This window comes from Macaca nemestrina, chromosome 5 (genome assembly GCF_043159975.1).
Source record: "Macaca nemestrina isolate mMacNem1 chromosome 5, mMacNem.hap1, whole genome shotgun sequence".
NCBI lineage: Eukaryota > Metazoa > Chordata > Mammalia > Primates > Cercopithecidae > Macaca > Macaca nemestrina.
This window is the reverse complement of record NC_092129.1, coordinates 92,110,445-92,130,854: the sequence shown is the minus strand read 5'-3', so window position 1 is coordinate 92,130,854 and position 20,410 is coordinate 92,110,445. Positions and strand designations below refer to the sequence as shown.

The 20,410-nt window shown below is 32.2% G+C and overlaps 1 long non-coding RNA gene across 1 annotated transcript; it reads left to right on the top strand.

Moving 5' to 3' along the window:
• Positions 1–239: 239 nt before the first annotated feature.
• LOC139363152 (uncharacterized) lies at positions 240–19,797 on the top strand. The gene is made up of 4 exons (XR_011623072.1): positions 240–422; positions 5,314–5,387; positions 13,441–13,475; positions 19,698–19,797. It is a non-coding gene; the product is annotated as an uncharacterized lncRNA (long non-coding RNA).
• The last annotated feature ends 613 nt before the right edge of the window (positions 19,798–20,410 follow it).

The window sequence follows — 20,410 nt, the reverse complement described above, 5'->3', positions numbered from 1 at the left end:
TGGAAATATTTTAACTCAGTCTATTTAGTTCTCAGAATACAGACTCATATTTCTTTGTTCCTTAAAATAGAAACTCAGTGTAGTGTATTTTGAAATCAGCAGTGTATATATTTTGTTTGTTTGTTTGTTTGTTTGTTTTTTGGATGGAGTCTTGCTCTGTTGCCTAGGCCCGGAGTGCAGTCGCGCAATCTGGGCTCATTGCAACCTCCTCCACTTCCGGGTTCAAACGATTCTCCTGCCTCAGCCTCCCGAGTAGCTGAGACTACAGGCACGCACTACCATGCCTGGCTGATTTTTGTATTTTTAGTAGAGACGAGGTTTCACCGTCTTGACCATGTTGGTCTCCAACTCCTGACCTCGGGTGATCCGCCTACTTCGGACTCCCAAAGTGCTGGGATTACAGTTGTGAGCCACCGCGCCCAGTAAGCAGTGATTTTATTCACCTACAATTTGTCCTTCAAATTAAGGACATGCAACTATTATCCAAACCTCTTTATGAAAATTATATTTTTCCTTTATTAATTTATGTAATAATTTTAAATGTTTCTAGCATTTAATACTAGGTTTGAATAATTATGAGTTAGCACTATTTCAATTTTATATATTGTAGAGTTCACTCTGCTTAAATATGACATTACATCAACTCAAGTTAACACAGAAAAAAATCTAATAGAAATGAACTAATAGCACCAAGTCTTTGCTCGAGATTTTAGGTTTATTCTCTCAATCCCAATATTTTAATCTGTTGCTTTTGTGTCAAAATAAATAAAAAGAAAAGAACCAACATATAATCATTTAAATTAAGGAAAGATAAATAAATCTAAAATTAAAACATTTATTTTAACCATACAGCGTTCTAAATAAAATGACATTGAATGAATTGAAAACCCTCTCCAAAAACATGAGGAAAAGAAAGAAAAATAAAAGTAGGGGTGAGTGTTGGGTAATGGACAAATCATTTACTGAACTTGAAGTGAAAGGGGAACTGATTACTGTGTCAAATAATTTTAATCTTTGTCACAAACTGTAACATGAGGAACCAAAGCAATCTCCAGCGTCAGCCGTCATGTGCACTTGACTTTCCAATCATGATATTAGCATATTTTACATTTACTTGATAGAAAATTTTGCATTTCTTTTATCAAGGGACCTTTGCATTTTTTCAATAAGGCAGAAATTATTATGAAAATTGAATTTCACTACTTTCTTGTGAACTGGACTTTTTATTTGCATCAGAGGAAAATTTTTGATTACCAGGAAATATTGGGATCCTTACTTCTTCATTTCATATTTTGTCCTAGAAAGTGCATCAGCCTACTTTTTTACTGCATTCTTGTTTGAAATTTGTAACATCAAAGCAACAAATGTTCTCTTAGAGTTTAGTTTCTCTGTATTCCAGTGACTCTCCATCACCTTGGGCATTCAGAGAATACAGAACATGAGGCACCAGGAGCTGCACTGTGGAGTTATTAAATACACTGTCAAATCTTCACATTTGAGTCCACATGAGCAGCCCCAGTTGTGGCCTTCTTAGGTAATAATGGGAAAAATTACTAGTATTGTTCTCAAATACTCAGCAATTTACTAAGCACTGCTTTCATTCATGTAAAATTGTCAAGTCTAGTGACTGACATTACTTTGCTATAAGAATTTGTGTGTTATTACACATTCATTGACTATGTGGATTATAAAATAAAAGATAAATCAATAAAATTTTTAAACATAGCCCATTTCAAATATAAAAATCAATTCTTTGGCAGAGAGTAGCAACGAAGTAGGCTTGTTTTCAACAGTAAGCTAGATATTAATATTATAGCAATTGATTTTTAAAAATACACTGTCAAAAATTTAGAACAAGCAGTAATTATTCATTTTGAAAATTCATAAAAAAATCACAGAAAATACTCATTTGTTCATAATGTAACTGAAGTGAATAATAAAGCACCAAAAAGACTGCCCACCTACTTTTAGTAGGAATTATATTTGAAAATAAATACCAAAGAGTTCTTTGAATGAACACATTTGTAACTCTTTACAGTATTTCTAATAAACTCATGCCATTTAATTGTAAAAGTTTCTATTAAAAAATCTGTTTACTATTGTGATAATGTGTTTCATAATTTAAAAAACACATAACTTCAAACACATTTACATTTAAGAAGTGGAAAATCCGTAAGTACATATACTATTATTTCTACAGAAAGGTACACTTTTTAAAAAATTAATTAATTATTATTATTTATTTGTTTATTTTTGAGGTGAAGTTTCATTCTTTCTCCCAGCCTGGAGTGCAGTGGCACTATCTTGACTCACTGCAACCTTTGCCTCTGGGGTTCAAGTGATTCTCCTGCCTCACCTCCCAAGTAGCTGGGATTATAGGTGCCTGCCACCATACTTGGCTAGCTTTTGTATTTTTAGTAGAGATGGGGTTTCACTGTGTTGGCCAGGATGGTCTCAAACTCCTGACTTCAGGTGTTTCACCCGCCTCAGCCTCCCAAAGTGCTGGGATTACAGGCGTAAGCCACTGCATCCGTCCAGAAAGACATACTTTTATAGGTGAGGGATATCACCATAATGCAAAAGCTGCATTTTGCTTTCATACTAACAATGGTAAAAACTTGTTTGTCACTTAAAATATTCATGGCAACAAGTGCTAAAGCATTAAGTAGAAAAATAATTTACTATCAAAAAAATCAATCCAATTTACAAAATATTGAGAATATAGTTAAAATAAGCATAATATTAGAATAGTTTAAAGAAACATTCCAGCCAGGTACAGTAGCTCACACCTGTAATCCCAGCATTTGAGAGAGTGGGAGAGTGAGGTGGGTGGATAGCTTCAGCCTAGAAGTTCAAAACCAGCCTGAGCAACATGGCAAAACCACGTCTGTGAAAAACAAAAACATTTAACTGGGAGTGTGCCTGTAGTCCCAGCTACTTGGGAGGCTGAGGTGAGAGGACTACTTGAGTCTAGAGAGGTAGAGGCTACAGTGAGCCATGATCACACAACTGAACTCCAACCTGGGAGACAGAGTGAGATCCTGTCAAAAAAATAAATAAATAAATAAATAAAATAAAATAAAATAAATAAAAAGAAACAGAAAAGAAAAAAAAAAGTTCTAATTATTTGTAGCTCATTTTCCAGTATTCTCTTTTCCTCAAGACTAACACATTTGAAAAGAATTCAACATTAAAAATAAAAGTATTATAAGAAAAGGCTCAGAAATGATCCCTATGATTTAGGAAAGATGTCAGAAACATTTTACATAATAAAGTATTCAAAAAATATTAATAAAAATAACTCAGTGCTCCTATCATTGATCTCAGCATTAGTTGATCCAGGATATATGTGTCTAATGGAAGTCAGTCAAATCACTACTTGTCATTACAAAACAGGTCAATTATTCAAAATTAGTAGTAGATGAATTACATTTTTATATACATTCCCTTGAGTTGACATTTAGTCTCAATGATGTGCAAACACACACACAAATACACATGCACACATGACCATACATGCAAAAATTTATTAACTTAATCAAAGACAGTATATATGTGTGTGGGCTTGTGTGTGTGTCTTTGTGTATACATAAATATATTGCATTTTCATTTTTTAATTAATTTTGGCACATCAAAGAAGCTCATGACCAAGAAAGACCCATAAATAAAATTAAGAAATTAGGGGTCATTTCTCCAAATCTCACTGAAGAGTGGCAGAATATGACACTTTGGCGTAAGGATTATTTTAAGATAAAGGCACTTCAAAAACAGCAGGTATAAGAATGGCGTTCTAATCTACCCCATTCTCTTGAAAAGAGGAGATACAAAATCCCAAGTGAAAGATGCCTTACCTATACCAAGGAAAAAATTAACATTCTTCAAGGAGGAGTCTTAGTCAAGATAATTGCGTAAAAACAGGCTGTTAAAATAATTCCTGTCCTCCTTTAGCCTCCTCTATAGGCTATACTTTAGTAAGTATAGTTACTTACTTTCCCACAATTGCCTCTCTTTGTTTACACTAATATAAAAGCATTTAGGTTTTACCACTTTTGGGGGGCATTTCCTTTTGAGAGTTCCATGTCATATAAAACTAATATTAAATACAGTTACTTGTGTGTTTTTCTCCTGCTAATCTACCTTATGCCAAATTAATTCACAGGCCCAGTCAAAGATCCTAAGAGAGTTAGAAGTAAATTTTCACTTCCCCTAAACCATAATATATTGTTTTTGATGAAAACAGCAAGAGAAAGAGGATAGTAACACATGGAGATACTTTCATCTGCTTGTAAAACTCTCTACCCTTCTCTTGTAACTCCCTCAAGAAATGTAACTTTTGCACCACTTTCTTAAAGCAGAACTTTAACTGTAATGGTGTCTTTCAAGACTGTATCTTTTCTTCCTAAAAAGATATCTATACAAGTTAAACTTAACTCAATATTGCACACATTTACAAACACATACACATTTGTTGTGAGAAAGCTGAAAAATGTTATGCACGATATAATTTTCCCAACCTCCTGTTTGTCATCCTCCAAATCTAACTTTGAATAGACGTGGTTGGACAAATGCATGTGTTACTACATAGGGAGCTAAAAATAGAAAAAGAAATTTATTGTATCCAGGTATGGTGGAAAGTGGATGATTAATATTTTGAGGGCATAAAGCTTATGCAATTAAGGGATATTTTCCTTATGAAAAATAATTCAAACTTACTAATTCAAACCCATATACAAGGCCTTGAAAAGAGCCTGTATAATCAGGGGCTGTAAAGCCAGATCTTCAGTAGATTAATAACCAAGCTACTTGGATGGTATCTTATGCTCTGCTCAGTATCTGACACAGTCTTATCATTTGCCATATCCTTATGTTGACTTTCTATAGCTGTTGTCTTCATGATGTATCACAATCGTATTAATAATCAGAGATTATTCCTGACCTTCCTGCTTCAGTGCCTCAATTGAACACATGCCCCCATCCCTCCACAATGAAGGAATCTGGAGGTGTTTATAGTTATACAGAATAGCCACTCAATATCTGGAACTTTTTAGACAAAACCTAGGTTCATTAATAGATTTAGTACATTTGCACTACTCTAAGATACTTTTGAACTGTGACCCAAGGAATATTTTATAAATATAATTAAGTTAGAACAGTAGGGTTTTGTTTTGCTTTTTCAACCTCCAAGTATATGTCCTAGTCTGTTCCCAGTACTCTTTAAATTGCTCTTGATTTTCACCATGCTTTATATTTACTGTTCTTAGAAATTTTACTAAAAACATAATCTCTTAATGTTCATTCTCATTGATTTTTCAGGTCAAAAATGGAAATAATGATTTTCAGTATTTTTAAGGTTGTCAAATCTTCACACAGCCATTCACCAAATGATTGTAAGTTTGAAATACACTATCTGAAACAAATCCTTTCTACTATATAAGAATAGGTCTATGGGATATATTTATTAAAGTTTGAATGCAGATTAAGCTCTGCAAGGTTAAATGACAAGGTTAAGTGTCTAATTTTGCAGTCCTTTTATACCTGGTGAGTGCTAAGACTTCTTAATGATAGGATTAAATAGGGTTTCTAGCTACAAACAGTTGCTTGTCTTTCCCTGTAGGTTAGCCTCTATATTCTGTGCTTATCACAAACAGAGAGGAAATAACTTTCTGGGTCTTTTGTGAGTCTTTTTAAAATGCACAGACTTTAGGGAAATGATATTTTCTTCAAGGAAATGAGGCATGACCAATCACACAAAACGTGAGAAAATCCCTTGATAGATGACCTTTGCCACATGTAAAAGAAACTGTTCAGTGGCTGAGGTTTCATGGATTTCATGCATGGAAATCAGATTTTCTGGCCACCAGTGCTGTTCAGTAAATAAATAATCCATCATTGTGTCAAACAGTTGAAACATGGAGATACTGCCCTTGCTATTTGAATAGACGTTTCGAGTTAGTAAGTTATGTAAACTGTTTGCATGTCAGCAGTTGTGTGAGCACTGTTCTAGTTTTCGCTGTGTAAAATAAAACCACTTCACTTTGGTTGTGTTAACCTAATGGTGAGAGCATTCATTTGACTCTGCATCCACTGATGAACTTTCTGGTGCATGAAGGAATTAAGATGAGAGTTCCCACATGGATTCTGTGGTGTGTCAGGGCATTGTGTTAAATCATTAGTAGTCAATTCCAATGATAATTTTAAACACACCTACATTTTATTTCATTAACACCAGTAACAGCAGCTTTCTTAAAATATGTTGTCATGATTCTCTCTAAATTCTGTTTTAATATTTACATTTTAGTACATTTTTGGTGTTATTAGAATGAATCTGATTAAAATTATAGTCCTTGACAACTAGTGATTATTTTTATCTTCATTTAGCAAGTCATATGTACTTGAGGTTATATATTCCATTTATTTTAAACGATTTAACTAGCTTTCATCCTTAATATATTTTAATTCTATGTTAATTATTTTAGAATTTATCCATCATTATCAGCAAAATGTCAGACATGCACACACACATACACACACAACTAAATTTGTTCAGCTCTGTTTCCAGCTAATGGGTCCATTTTAGGTTGCCATTTGGGCTCTGTTTCTCCTAAACAAAAAAGAATATTCAAGTATTTCAACTATGTTTCTGGCATTAAAAGCAGAAACATAGTTGAAGCATAGTTATGTTGCTTTCCAGCTAACTCCTACATACACTTTTGATATTTAAAATACTTTCTTACTGAAATGTCAGGCTCCTCCTACCACAACAAAGAGCTTCTCTTATCTCCTAGGTTTTGCAAATAGCACCTCACTTAACAATAGACCTTTTTGCTCTTCCAGAATACAGTGGACACTAATTTGCTTTAGAGCACAAGAAGTATTCATTTCATTTCATTCTTCCTAGCGTTTAAAGAAAACCCTTCTGAAATTAGTCTGCAAAGTGGTTATAAAATATATATAAAAATTCCAAAAAAGGGGAAAAATATATATAAAAATTCCAAAAGATTAAGAAAACAAGTTTTCATTTCAAGTGATTTAGTCAACAGTTATGCTGTTTTACTAAAAATGGTTATACTATAATTATGCCATAATTTAATTAGATTTTTAAAGAACTTTATCTTTAGAAATATTTTCAGATTTATCTTTTGAATGTTAGTCAGAATAACAGCTTAACTTTATTTTGTTATGACAGAGATTGTTTTGTTTTTTATTAGATACCTACTGAAACCCTATAGTCCTTAGAGATTTTTGGTTTCAGGGCTGATTTACTAAAAAAAAAAAAAAAAAAAAAAAAAAAAAAAAAAAGGACCAAAGGAGCATGAGATTATTTAATTTATTAAGTAAATTAACAGAAAAAATAAAATTGATTTTCAATAATTTATAAGTAAGGAAGAAGGAAGAAATTTTAAAAGTCTGTATCCATGTTCTTGTTTACATTTCAAAACAAATTAATCATTTTGGAAACAAGATAATTGTTTCCAACTTTGTAAAGTAAAACAACAACAAAGGAAAACTCAAAATTTTCAAGAGTTTATAAGAAAATTTGCAGTTCAGGACAGATATTTATCTCTAACCTCAGTTTTGTTCAGCATTGAAAAGAAACATGTTTGTGAAATCACCTTATTTGAATTATGATTTACTTTTATTTATCATAAATTTGCCACAGAAAGAGTTTATGTCCAGGAATCAGAAATAAATTGATAATACACAAGGATTTGTTTCAATGAGCATCTGTTACTACCAGGCTAATCCAGGCTGAATATTCCAGTTTAGCACATTCCCCAGTTTACTTCTCTAAATTAAAACAGTACTGTTTATATTTATAGTAAACTATGTCTTAGAACTGTTAATGAAGTTTTTCTTTCATTTTTATTGAACAATTATTCCATGTTAAGTGTTCAAAAATGAAAAAAAATCTAAAGGGAAAATAAAAATGTAACTACCGTTAACAACATGGTCAATGTGGCACATACGCTTTGATGTTTCAATGCTTGTAATTAAAAATTTATAAAAAGAGAAGAAGAAAGCAGTACCAGTTTATGCATACTATTCTATCTTATTTTTTTTCCACTTAATAATATATTGTGAACATCTTGCCATGTCTGCAGATATAAATGTATGCTGTAACTATATGAAACATTCAGAATGCCATTAAGGAAACAGAAGTCTCACTAGGATATTGGAATAGAAAAAGATGTATTATAGGGATTCATAAGCTTAAGGGCTGCTCAAAGCACTGGGAGAGTGAAGACTAGAAGGCCACTTTCAGGCAATCTGGAAGTGCAGCAATTGCAAAGAAGCTTCCATCAGTGATTAAAGCCATATGGCAGCATCAGGGATGGAGATTCTGAAGGGAATGCCTAGAGCCACCTGCAAGCTGCCAAAGATCTTTGCTGCCTCAGTACATAAGTGGGTGATCCTCAGGTGGAGCATTCAGTGCTACAGGATGCTTGTGTATATCTGCCTCTAGAAAATGAGGGTTCTCCTCTTTTGCCATCAGAATCCAACCTGGAACTGCAGTGAAAAGAGATTATGAGATCCAAACTTTTGGCTTCCTCCCAGAGATGGTAGAAGGGGCAGAGATGAATCTGAATTGACAAATGACATAAAAATGGGCATTGCCTTTTTAATAGCTTCCTACTATATTGTACTGTACATTTTTTAAACTTCATATTTTTTCTTTCTTTTTTTCTTGCCTCCTCAACATCCCCACAAACAAGCTGTGAGCACCCTGCCCAAGTGATCAAGTTCACCAGTGAATAACAGTGGTCTGTGACACAAGTTCCTCTTCTTGTCCTCCCCTGACAGTGACACACACACACACACACACACACACACACACACACACATATATATATATATATATATATATATATATATGCCTGCTAAGGCTATTTCTTAACATTCAGAAAAGCAATATAAAGTGCTTTATTTTGGAAAGTAAAAATCAAAAATTTAAAAAGAAATGCATAATGAACTTAATTTTCAATTTGGGTTTGGGATCAACAATGTGAATCTCCCAATAATTGTCAAAATTCAATAATTAATACATTATTTCATATGTCCATTTATCCAAAACAGCCTTAAAATTAATCTATTTTGTGGGAAATATTGTGAAAGTTACTCAAAGAGAAGAAAATGTGTTTATGATGAAGTTGCTGTCATCTAGACACTTATAATCAAGTTGGTAAGATATGATATAATTTACTATTTAAAGCACACGTGCACACACACACACAAATTCAAGGCTGGATATGTATCTAAATGTATCAATTTTTTAAGTTGCTATTTTGATTTTTTTCAAACATACAGATGTGTCTGAATGCAGGGATTGTAGCTGAGCACAATATCAGGCCACTGTATAGATTTGATTACATAGTAATTAAATATTTTGATGGGAGATTCTCACTATTTTAGGGAGAAAAGTACCCAGAGGGGGGAAAAATTGATAAAGTATGTCAAATTTTCTTTTCTTTTAAAATATAAATAAATTTTAAAAATACTTATGTATCATTTCTTGGCTATTCTGGATCTTATTTTTTTGTTCATACTCCTTAAATTGTCTAATATTAAAAATGTATATTGAAATAATTACATAGAAAAACAGCCTAGTCAATGATTTAAAAATGTTTAGCTTATGCATTCTGCTAACTTAGAAAACTAGATTCTTTCAGAAGATGTTAAATGAGAGAGGAAGAATGTATATTTAGCATTTTAATTTCAAATATCATATTGACATAGCCCTTATAATCACACATTAGTTTTATTCTATTGTTCACCTATATTTTTAGGAGTTTTGTGCCTTAAAATGCAGTTTTACTGCTATTGTTACAGGCATTTTTTTTTTTTAAGAAAACAACCAATTTTTTGCTCTTTTGGTATAACAAAAAACACAGATATCTTCAGTCTTTGACTATATAATCCTCAGCATGAGGAGCAATCCTTTCATTAAAAATAAATAAATAAGGAAGGAAGAGCCTGTATTCTGTACCCTGGAGAAATCCTGACTGTGGCTTGATACCCAAGAAGAAAAGCCTTTGAAATGAATCTAATGTCACATTATTGAAAATGTAGCCGCACAGATTAACTTTTTTCACTCTGCAATGGCTTACAAAGCTTCAAATGCCCAGAAATCTCCTAAACCAGACCATTTAAGGAATCTAAATAAGCTTGCACGGTTTTAAGCTTTCCGACTTTGAATGTTAGCTTTGAAGTTTTGCCAGAACCTGACTGTAGAAGAGTTGCTTTTAAATGGAATTCATGACACTAGAATTAGTGTTGGAGGTTCAGTATGCTTAATAATGATCTTGACCATGCAAACCATAGACAGCCATCACATATGGTATCTCTGAGTTAATAATTCTCCAAAGATAAGATGTGTAACATCCTGGCTCCAGTATTTATTTATTTTCCATCTTTATACATTGGGGCTTTGGATAATATCCAACCTAAAGAGCCAATTTTCTTAATGGCATATGGCATTTGTCCATGGGTAAGAGAGCATGGAAAGGAGAAAGGAAAGAAGTTTATAATGGTTGAATTACAAATGTCCCAATATCATATTTCTTTTCTTTTTTTTTTTTTTTTTTCTTTTTTATTTAATTAGCTGAAAATCCTATAGCAAAGTTCTGGGCAAAACTCCACTGTCAAATGTTTTTCTGCGAACTCCCAACCAAGACCAATTCTACTTCCATAAACTTTCCTGGACCTTTATATAAACAAATTTATCCTCAAAGACTGGAGTTAATTATAAAACATTTTTATAATATTGAGGTATGCACTTCATTTTAATTTGAAGACTTGTATTTTGCCACTTAAAAAATATAAAGAATTATCATATGGGTCGGGTCTTCCCTCCTATCCTAAATTGGACTTAAATTTCCACCCAAGAGAAAAAAAAAAAATCCCCAAGTCTATACGATTGGATGGCAAAGAGAATCACATATGGGGAGATTTATCATTGCCCTCAATTCTCCATACTTTCCAAGAAATCCACAATGCTATTTTTAGAGTATAGGTTTGGCATCTATCACAAAATTAAAGAGTAAGAATGTGGCCTGATAGGGTTTATAATTCTGCCAACTGAAATATTTAGTAATTTTAATAAAAAGAGACAGGTAGATATATTTGAAAAGTACATACAAATAAGTTTTAATTTGACATACCTATTATTTTATGAGATATTCTTCTAATATGTGGTTCTAGGTAACAAAAATGCTTTTGTATTTTAAATAATATTTTTAATCAATTATGAGTGTGTACAGCAAGTTAAAAATCTTTTATGAGTTTGATCTGAAAAAACAGGTAATAAATAAAGAAGAAAACCTACATTAATTTTCTATACAGTTAGTATCTAAGTAATCACATTTATACAATCTGTCTATAATAGCAAAGTATTTTTGTGATTAGCATATAACATAAGAAAATATTTAATTTTTATAATATTTTCTAATCCCATTACTATATCCTTGTTTCAGCAATTATAATGGAGATTAGAAAATAATTCTGATATGTGTACTGACTTGCTGTAATCATTTTCCTAAATTTTTTAAAATCTAGAATTCATAAATAATAAATTGACAAGTTGTTAAAAATGTATATCATGACTTCTTTTAAAAATACTTTCAATGTGTAAAATCAAATGACATAGTTTACAATGCTTGGCATCAACGAAATTATGCTATTCTTAAAAAATGTAAAAGTTATATTTAAAGGAATAGAGCACCTAAAATGTTACAAATTGATTTTGTTTAATAATCAGTCAACATGAATATTTTGCATCTGCCAGTGCAGAAACTCATATGCAGACACACATAAACACATGCATAAAATATAAACACATATTCATACAAGCATACACATTTTCTTTATATTTTTCTATAAATTCTTTGATTGTAAGTCTTCCTTCCTTCCTTCCTTCCTTCCTTCCTTCCTTCCTTCCTTCCTTCCTTCCTTCCTTCCTTCCTTCTTTTTCTCTTATGAAGAATGTAAGATAATTTCAAACAATTATATTGCTTTATGGTATGATTATCCTTGCCTTTTAAGTCATTCAGCAATTACTCAGCACTTATGCTGTCTCAGCTTTGGTTTTCAGTTTTGGTGATATTTACATGAAAAAATGCCCCATCTTTGGGAATGACGCAGGCCTATTTTTTAGATAGATACAGTGACATAAAACAAGTGCCATAACTACAACTCAGTGTGTTTATGTTGTAGGTAAATTTGAATTATTCAAATGTGGAATAGTATGATGTAAATTATTAATAAACTGTTACTTTATATAAAATATTTTAAGTAGACTACATCAATCACAAATTAAGTTGATCAAATGTTACATAACTTTAAAATTTATAGGTAGGATGAATAATGAACTTGGCTTAATCTCTTGACTAATGGTTGTGTCAATTTGACTGTTAAAAATTTACCCACCATACTTTTCCAGATTCGGGTTTGAATTACTTGAGTTTTTCTAAATGAAACTTCCCAATAAAGCTCTCAAAACAAACAAAATGAGACCTTTTTAATAAAAGGTATTGTTAAGGAAGTAAGAATCTAAGCCAATAGAAGGTTGCCATAGAATGCTTATGAGATGAAATAATTTTTTCATTAAACATTGGAGTTTTTGGTCCAGTTTTCCTATTCAGTTAGGTAGAAGAGACTTCATCATGCTGAGAAATAAGCATATACAGACACAGGATGTTGAAAAATAAGTAGTCCAAATAACTACTCTCGAGAATTAGAAGAGTGATGGGCAATTAGACTACTCAGATAAGTGTTAATAAAAGACTAACACAAATGAATTTGAATATATGATGTTAATGATGTTGATGTCATAATTGAGAGATTAAGTTCTTATCACCATTTCTCAACACAAAACTTTATAAACATTTTTAAAATTCTTCACAGAATCAAAATGGTATATGAGAGCTCTCCCTAAATACTTGATTTTTTAAGGAACAAAAGTAAAATGTACTTATGTGAAATACAAGGGTAAAAATGACTCCATTCATATTAATGTTAAATACTGGTAGAGATTGTGCATTCCCCCTCACCAGTGCTTAGTAGAGTAACTTGCAAAAGTAAGCATTTAATACCTGATTTTTGAACTGAATCACATTTTTTTAATTAACTAAATCGGTTGTAATTTTTTTAGTACTTTTTTCCAGTTTGAACATTTCCTTTCTTGTTTCTATTTATAATTAATAATTCTCTAGCTCTGTAAAATAACTCATAGTCTCAAGTTTCAAATCTAAAAAATTATTGCTTTACCTGTTTCCAACTTTCTTTTGAATATAAGAAAATTTAAGTGTAAACTTATATTTGTAATTTTAAAATGTTTAATATAATTTTTTCTGGCTAATAGTAAGTATTCAATGAGTGTTTTAATATATCAACAGAAATAAACCCTTTATGATTTGCTTTTAAATTTTAAATCCTTTCTTACAGATTGCTGTTAAATTATAAAATGTCTTAAGAATGCAGTAAGTACCAACAGAAGAATATATTACTGAATTTAAATTGAATTTGTCATAGCAATAGACAATCTAATATGAAACACAGAGATAGAAAAGAACTTTAAAAAAGTGTAAAGAGCGTCATTGACCCGTTGAACATTTCCAGTGGTCTAATATAGTGTAGTTGACATCCCTGAAGGAGAAGAATATGGGCTGAAAAAATACTTTAAGAAATAATGCTTGAAATATTTTAAAATTCCATAAAACTACAACCCTAAGTTCTCTAAGAATTTCAAGAAACCCCAAGCACAAGAAATAAAAATAAAACTAAGCCAAGGAACATCATAATCAAATTGCTCAAAATCAGAAATGTAGAAGAAAAATCTTAAAGGAACCAGGGAAAAAGACATTTTATCTACAGAAAACACAGATAGGATTGACAGCAGCTTTTTCATTGGAAAAATGCAACAAAAGCAGACAGTGGAGAAATACTCTTAAATTATTGAAAAAATGTCAACACAGAATTCTATACACAGTATAAAATGTATTTTTATAATTGATGGCAAAACAAATACTTTTTCAGACGTATAAAATCTGAAATTATTTATATTTAGCAGATCCACACTGTGAAAAATGTTAAAGGAAATCCTTCTGGCAGAAAAAAAGTGCAGAGTTGTGTTTCTACAAGAAACAAAAGGCACTAGAAATGGTAACTATGAAGAAAAGTGTGTATAATTTTTTTACTATATAATATTTTTTAAAAAAATAGTCTATTTAAATAATAATATAGATGTAGTGTGGTGTTTATATTAAATACACAATGTATGGAAATGATAACATATAGGCTGGAGGAGTTCTTATTCTATACATGAAATGTCATAATATCAAATGAAAGTAAGCTATGATAATTTACATATAAATCCCAACCCAACCTCTAAAATAACAAAATAAAAGTTAAAACTATTAGGCCAGGAAGGGGAAACTTTAGAAGACAATCAATTAAAATGAAAGCAACCAAAATAGAAAAGAGAACAAAAACTGTATGAGGCAAATAGAAAATCAACAACATAATAAAAGACTTAAATCTCACCATCTCAATAATTTAATGGTAAAGAAATGCTCTAAACAACTGCAGTACAAAGTCAGAGGTAAAACTGAGAAAAGAGAAATACCCAATTATTTCTTGCCTACGAGAAAAACACTTTAAGAATAGAGATACAAATAAGTCAGAGGTAAAAAGGAGATGAATTAAGAAATAATATGGTAATGCAAGTTTAAAAAATAAGGCTGAATAAGCTATATTATTTTTAGAGAAAGTAGATTTTAGACCAAATAATTTTACCAAGAATACAAACCATTTTTTTTTTTCATCTTTCCTTTTTTAAGACCTTTATTTTAGGTTCAAAGATACGTGTACAGGTTTGTTATATAGGTAAACTCATATCACAAGGGTTTGCTGCACAGATTATGTAATCACCCAGGTACTAAGCCTAGTTGTTAACCCAATAGTTACTTTCCCTGATCCTCTTCCTCCTCCAACCCTCCACCCTTGAGCAGGCCCCAGTGTCTGTTGTTCCCCTTTTTGTGTCCATGTTTTCTCATAATTGAGTTGAGGACATGATCTCTTTCTTTTTATGGCTGCATAGTATTCCACGGTGTATAGATACCACATTTTCTTTATTCAATCTGCCATTGATGGGCATTTCGGTTGACTTCATGTCTTTGCTATTGTGAATACTGCTGCAATTAACATACATGTGCATGTGTCTTTATGGCAGAATGATTTATAATCTTTTGGGTATATACCAGTAATGGTATGGCTAGGTTTAATGGTAGTTCTGTTTTTAGCTCTTTGAGGAATTAACACCTTAATTACCACTTACCAGCCTTTCAAAATAGCTGAACTAATTTCCACTCCACCAACAGTGTGTATGTGTTCCTTTTCTCTACAACCTAGCCAGCATCTGTTATTTTTTGTCTTTCAATAATAGCCATTCTGACTGTTATGGGATGGTATTTCATTAGGGTTTTATTTGCATTTTTCTATTGATCAGCGATGTTGAGCTTTGTTTTATATGATTGTTGGCCACATATATGTCTTTTTTTGAAAAATGTCTGTTCATGGTTTTTGCACGCTTTTTAATGGGGTTATTTATTTTGTTCTTGTAAACTTGTTTAAGTTCCTTATAGATGCTGGATATTAGATCTTTAACATATGCATAGTTTGCAGATATTTTCTCCTATTCTGTAGGTTGTCTGTTGACTCTGTTGGTAGTTTTTTTTGCTGTGCAGAAGCTCTTACATTTAATTAGATACCATTTGTCAATTTTTGCTTTTGTTATGATTGCTTTTGGCATCTTTGTCATGAAAATGTTGCCCATTCATATGTTCAGAATGGTACTGCCTAGGTTGTCTTCCAGGGTTTTTATTGTTTTGGGTTTTATATTTCAGTTTTAATCCATTTTCAGTTGTTTTTTGCCTATGGTGTAAGGAAGGAGTCCAGATTCAATTTTCTGCATGTGGCTGGCCAGTTATCCCAGCACCATTTTATTGAATAAGAAATCATTTCCTCATTGTTTGATTTTGTCAGCCTTGTCAAAGATTAGATGGTTGCAGGTGTGTGTACTTATTTCCAGGCTCTCTATTCTGTTCCATTGTTCTATGTGTCTGTTTTTGTAGCAGTACCATGCTGTTTTGTTTACTGTAGTCCTGTAGCATAGTTTCAAGTTGGGTAACATGATGCCTACCACATTATTCTTTTTGCTTAGAATTGCTTTGGCTATTCCAAAAAAACTGAAGAGGGACTCCTCCCCAACTCATTCTATGAGGCCAGCATTATTGTGATAGCAAAATCTGGCAGAAACAACAATAAAATAAAACCTTCAGGCCAATATATTTGATGAACATTGATCTAAAGATCCTTAACAAAATACCTGCAAACCAAATTCGGCAGAATATCAAAAAGGAAATCCACAATGATCGAGTAGGCTTTAACCCTAGGATACAAGGTTGGTTCAACATACATAAATATATATGATTCATCCCATAAATACGACTAAAGACAAAACCCACACGATTATCTCAGTATATACAGAAAAGGCTTTTGACAAAATTCAACATCGCTTCATGTTAAAAACTCTCAATAAACTAGGTATTGAAATAACATACCTCAAAATAATAAGAGCCATCTATGAAAAACTCACAGCCAACATTTTACTGAATGGGTAAAATCTGGAAACATGTTCCTTGAAAAACTGGCACAAGACAAGGATGCCCTCTCTCACAACTCCTATGCAACATAGCATTGAAAGTCTCGGCCAGAGCAATCAGGCAACGGAAAGAAATGAAGGGCATTCCAGTAGAAAGAAGGGAAGTCAAAGTATCCCTGCAGACAACAGGATTCTCTGTCTGAAAACCTCCATAGTCTGGACCCCAAGGCTCCTTCACCCGATAAACAACTTCAGCAAAGTTTCAGGATACAAAATCAACATACAAAATCATTAGCATTCCTATACATTAATAACAGTCAGGCTGAGAGCCAAATAAGGAATGAAATCCCATTCACAAACGCCACAAAAAAAAATACAAGACCTAGGAATACAGTTAACCAGGGAGGTGAAAGATCTTTACAATGAGAATTTAAAAACCCTGCTCAAAGAAATCAGAGATGACATAAACAAATGGGAAAACATTCCATCCTCAGGGGTAGGAAGAGTCAATATCATTAAAATGGCCATACTGCCCAAAGCAATTTACACATTTAATGCAATTCCTATCAAACTACCAATGACATTCTTCACAGAACTAGAAAAAATATTTCAAAATGTTTATAGAACCAGACAATCCTTTCATGTGATTAAAAAGGGTTAATTCATCTTGGGACTAACTGACTTTGTTGAACACTCCAGCCAAAAACATCAGAATGCAGATTCATTTCGAGTGTACATAGAACATGTACCAAGATAGACAAAATTATTTGCAATAAAGCAAGCTTCAATATATTAAAAATGAAATTACATTAGAAACCAGTAAAAGGAAGAGCTCTGGAAAATTCTCAAATATCTGAAAATTTATTAGTATACTTCCAAATTATTCATGGGATCAAAAAAATAATCATTTATAGTAGTTGAGAAAACTACTCCAAATATAAACATGGACATGCAGACAATTATAAGGATTCAAGGAAAAACTGTTGATAAATATAAAAGTTACACTGCAAAACAATAACTATATGTTGTGGAATAAAAACATAAAAATTAAAGTATAAATGAATATCTTTAATTTTCCAATTACTAATTTAACCTAGTAAAATTAACTTTAACTAGGTTTCGAAGCTATGCTAGATATGCTAGTGAAATTAAGATGTTCTATGAAATTAAGAAATGGCAGTGAACAAGATGCAGACTCTTGTATCCAGAGAAATCACAATGTAATGAAAAAATTGAATACATAAAAATCCATTAAAATATTAGCCAATAGCACAGAAGATATACTATTTGCCCTTCACAGCATCTCCAGTAGAACATTTTTTATCTCACCAAAAGTGTTGTGTTGTCTCTTTACACTCTCCCCAACAGAATTTCATGAAAGTAGCATCTGCTGGTCTTCAGTGTGTACAAACAGGAACATACAAATCTGTAAGGTTTTAGAAAGCTGCATCAATAAATTTTCTGGAAGTCAATCCCTGTTCTCAAACTTTTCCTTCTTTCCCAGAGCTTTTCAATTACATTAATACTCCGTCCCCACCCCACATTGAATCTAACTGAATCTATCCAGCCCTGTTATTTTCTAAAATCTTAATTTAGCACTTAGAAAAAAAAGAAATTATACCATTTTTTGAGGACCAGAACATATCCACCTTTCTGCAGCTAAGAATATATATAAAAAGAAGAAAAACATAATATTTTCATTATATCAAGTAAACAATTGCTCTTTCATTGTCATTTCCAAGGAAATAAATGTCAAAGTATGGTATTATAGTGATACACTGCTATTCCCTATAAATTTACCAATGAAAGCAGCCCTATAGGGTGGATTTATGATGATATGAAATGAAAAAAGCAGGATTAGGCAACAGTTAACTGATATTAAAATGTCAAGCACAAGGTGAAAATAATCCTTTGATTGAAGATAGTAGTTTGTGGAATTCACATGTTTCATGAATTATACAATGATGAACAACTATTCTATTGAAGATATTTTATTTCATTTATTTGACATAATACTATTCTGTTAAATGAGTTAAGGAAAGAAGGGAAGGAACAGCAATACCCAGCTCCTGTATAAATCAGAATAGATTAATTTATGCTATGATGACAGACTAACTCCAAACTCTAGCAGCTTAAAGGAACAAAAAGTTACTTCTTGCTTTTGCTGCAGGTTTAATGCAGGTCAATAATAGAATCTGCTCATCATAGCCTCTGAGGCTGATGGAAGTTCTATTTTAACACTTGCTTCCACATCAACAAGGCACAGGAAGGGGACTCAGTAAATTATGTACTGATATTAAAGCTTTTGCCTGAAAGTGACAGGCACATTTTCACTCATTCCTGAACATTCTGCTGAACAAAGAAAGTCGCATGGTAATTTCTAACAAAAGCAAGAAGGTTCAACCCTACTAGCTACCTGGAAGGACAATTAGAATAGCAGCTCTCCACGCCTACAATTTAATAAAGAGAATTAGACATTTACTCCAATGGCAACACAAGAAGAGATATGATAAGGACCTAGGAGTATAATGATGAAAATATAATGATAATGCCAATACAAAGATTAGTAATATCTACATTGTATTGATTCATTATTTATTATTTTATTATTTTTTCCAGGCATCATTCTAAGTCCTCTACATGGCATATGGCATTAAGGCATTTAATTCTCAAAGCAGTTCTGTGAGATAGGTAGTACTGTTATAACCTCATTCTATATAGAAAACATGAGGCACAAAGAAGTTAAACTACTTGTTCATAGTTGTTTATGGACTAGATAGGTAGGGGTGTGTGTGTGTGTGTGTGTGTGTGTGTGTGTGTGTGTGTGTGTGTGTGTAGTGTTTTGAGTGAGCCAAGATTTGAACCTAAGGAATTTGTTTCCTGAGCCCGAGCCCTAAATTCTGTATGACATAATAGCCCATTTGCTTTAGTACATTCACTTTCAACTTTTGTTTTTAATATATAGGACACTTACTTACATTAAAGCTTATTAAGAAGCTTATTATAAAAATGGATCTAATTGGAGCATCTTTGGTTAAAGCAGGAAGAAGAAGTCAAAGCTCTACCCATTCGGGGCAGCATGTGTCTCCCAGCTACTGATTTAGAAGGCTGTCATTAACATCAACAAAGGATTGAAATTTAATATGACTCTTCAGGCTCTCATACCTTAGCTAAATTATCTAATTATAGCAGATAGCAGTTGTTTCTCTCTCTCTCTCTCTAACAAAAAAAAAAAAAAAAAAAAAAAAAAAAAAAAAAAAAAAAAACAGAAAAAATAGAGTATCCTGAGACACAAAGACAGGACAAGCTGAAATTGAAGATATGAAGCCTTTGATTTCTAGAGCTTAATTTTAGAAAAACTTTTCTCGACTACATGTATCCAAACAAACCCAGGATTAAGAGAACTGTAAAGAGCTGTAAGAAATGGACAACACCTCATAAAAATGATGAAACACAGTATCCTACCAGCTAGTTGTTAGACAGCTGGGTAATTTTGTGTAAATCTATGAAGAGGCTGAAAAGCACAGCTATCTGGCAGCCACCTACAGAGAGTCTGAATACTCTGTATACTCCATGAAATCTACGCACTTGTCGAAAGTGTTTGTTCTTCTGATCTTAAATGGTCTCTCCTTTACTCTTTCTTCGTTAACCCTGAACTGAGAAAATATTGATATTGTGTGTTTTTAGCTTCTCCACCAATAATTGCTTTATCTAAACTTGTCTGAATATAATAAAGAAATAAAAACTCAGTTT